The following is a 2,132-nucleotide window of genomic DNA, read 5'->3' as shown; positions in this document are numbered from 1 at the left end:
GATGCCGAAGCATGCCCTGGGTGAGGGGGGTGGTCGAGGGATCCTTCCCACGGTTTATGGTGGATAGTAGCAGGTCGCCCCCACAAGCCCTTGCGAGTCCCGCAGACGGTCCCAGAGGCTGACCCGTTTGGTATCTCCTCACTGTAAGATTTTAAAGCCAGATACACGCACCTACGGAGCTAAAACATTGTATAATAGGTTTTTAGGACACGTTATGTCTCTTGGGACCCCTCCCTCCCCTCCCTAGGGAATAGTGCTTCAAATCGATGCTCCTCAATGTGTTAACTGGGTTGAGGAAAATACATTAGGGTTAGGTAACGACTTCGGGGTTAGGGTAACCATTTCTTAGGGTTAGGGTAACAATTTCTTAGGGTTAGAGTATCGATTTCTTAGGGTTAGAGTAACGAAACTAGGGCTTTAGAATTTCAAATTCGCCTACACTCAGGGATGTGGCCGCTTTACAGCCTGAACCTGGCCGATAACAAGCAGAATTTCGACCCCATTTCCTCGTCTACGACCATACCACAGGGAAAGCCCAGGTTCTCGTCCGATCACCGAAGTTAAGCCCTGTCGGGCGGGGTTAGTACTTGGATGGGTGACCGCCTGGGAATACCCCGTGTTGTAGGCTTCAATTTTTTGTCTTGCGAACATCTCTAAACGTTTTATCCCAATAAATAGCTCTCCATACACCACAATTTCACATAGAGAGCCGTAGGTGAGTGAGGAACAAAATCAAAGCAAAAAACGAGGGGGGGAAAACACCTTTTTGTCAAAATCGGCCAGCTAATGGCGAAAACTCTAGTGCGATCGACTTTTCTTACAGAGCGCGCGCGAGCGAGTGAGCACGCGCGAGATGAACAGTTTATGATGTCAAATTCTACTTCTGTGATATCAAATCATTCCAAATAACGAACGAAAAAATGAATAGGAAAAAAACGCACACTTCTGAGACGCAGTTTTAAGCCATCGTGACGTGGCAAAACACTCGCACACTTCCAAGAGGAGGCGCGCGAAAAACGGCACTGAAAGTCGACAATGGTTGGATTCAGACTGCAAACGAATCGGGAAAAAGGTTCGATACTTTTACTACTCTGCTAGTTTGTTTCCTTCCCTCGTTCATTCGTTCACTCGCTTGCTCGCACAAAGGATACACTAACGATAGCAATAGCATTTCTAAAAGCGGCTCCAGTGACAATAAAACCGCTCAAAAGGTTCAAAGTGTACTCACGGTCCAAGTCGAATGCCCTTCTATGCTCGCTCGCTCGGTCGATCGGCCGTTTGGTTTCCTTTCATTTCCTTTCCCTTCGCGCGCATAGCACAGCACGGCACGGCACGCACAACCTGCAAATACAAACGAACAGGACTTTACACACAATAGAGCAGACAGGCCTTGAACAAAAACAGCCAGCAAAGTTACGCACCGCCCCGAAACTCACCTTGTTTCCTTCCTCCAGTCTCTCCAATGCACTTCTACCCCTCCAAACGTGCCAACACCTTGGCCAGTTGTGCGTCCTTTGCTTTCTTTGCAAGTCTACCGGTCCACTGCAAAAGCAAAAATACCCTCGATAGTCAGTAAGAGGGCCATATAGACATAGTTTGGATGACTTTTGCGGGGACGAGCGCGAACGCAGGTCCCCACTACCAGAAATTATACGCTCGAGTTACCCACATTTGGGGTAATCGCAAGGGTCAACCCAGTCGAAGTGCAATGAAAGGGCCTCGCCTTGAGAGGACTGCCTCCTTGATCACAGTACCTCCCGCGTCAGGTAAGTATGCTTTTTCAGCGTCTGCCCTCGGTGAAAAAATCCACTTACCCCTAGGTCCTTGTGGTAGTGCTTTGCGCACTTCAGAAAACGTAGGCCAGCGGCCGTTCCTGCCATTGTCTGTTGTCTGAATTATCATCCCTCTTTCACCTCTTCCCCCTCTAAGGGCGGGCGGGGCTCCTGTAAACATAAAAGAATGCTATACCGTTGACTTTGTTTTGGATTGAATGTGTCTTCCCCAGAGGGAAGTGGGCCGCACTCGGAGGTAGTGCTATACCGAGGCAACCCGTGGCTGGGACGAGGCAAGCCTCTTTTCCACAGCCCAGTTCCAAAAATCAGTTTAATATATGAGCTGCTCAATGAGCAGCG

At 49.1% G+C, this 2,132-nt stretch overlaps 2 non-coding genes and 1 pseudogene across 2 annotated transcripts; 1 reads left to right on the top strand and 2 right to left on the bottom strand.

Annotated features, from left to right (window-relative positions):
* Positions 1 to 509: 509 nt before the first annotated feature.
* On the top strand, positions 510 to 628 carry LOC136278425 (5S ribosomal RNA). Its single transcript, XR_010716309.1, has one exon. It is a non-coding gene; the product is annotated as a 5S ribosomal RNA (ribosomal RNA).
* Positions 629 to 1,610: 982 nt separating this feature from the next.
* Positions 1,611 to 1,774, bottom strand: LOC136278438 (U1 spliceosomal RNA). Its single transcript, XR_010716320.1, has one exon. It is a non-coding gene; the product is annotated as a U1 spliceosomal RNA (small nuclear RNA).
* A 232-nt stretch (positions 1,775 to 2,006) lies between these two features.
* On the bottom strand, positions 2,007 to 2,132 carry LOC136278411 (U2 spliceosomal RNA; annotated as a pseudogene).

This window comes from Pocillopora verrucosa, unplaced genomic scaffold, assembly GCF_036669915.1.
Source record: "Pocillopora verrucosa isolate sample1 unplaced genomic scaffold, ASM3666991v2 scaffold_100, whole genome shotgun sequence".
Classification (NCBI taxonomy): Eukaryota; Metazoa; Cnidaria; class Anthozoa; order Scleractinia; family Pocilloporidae; genus Pocillopora; species Pocillopora verrucosa.
The sequence above is the reverse complement of the archived record's forward strand: the minus strand, read 5'-3'. Positions and strand labels throughout refer to the sequence as shown.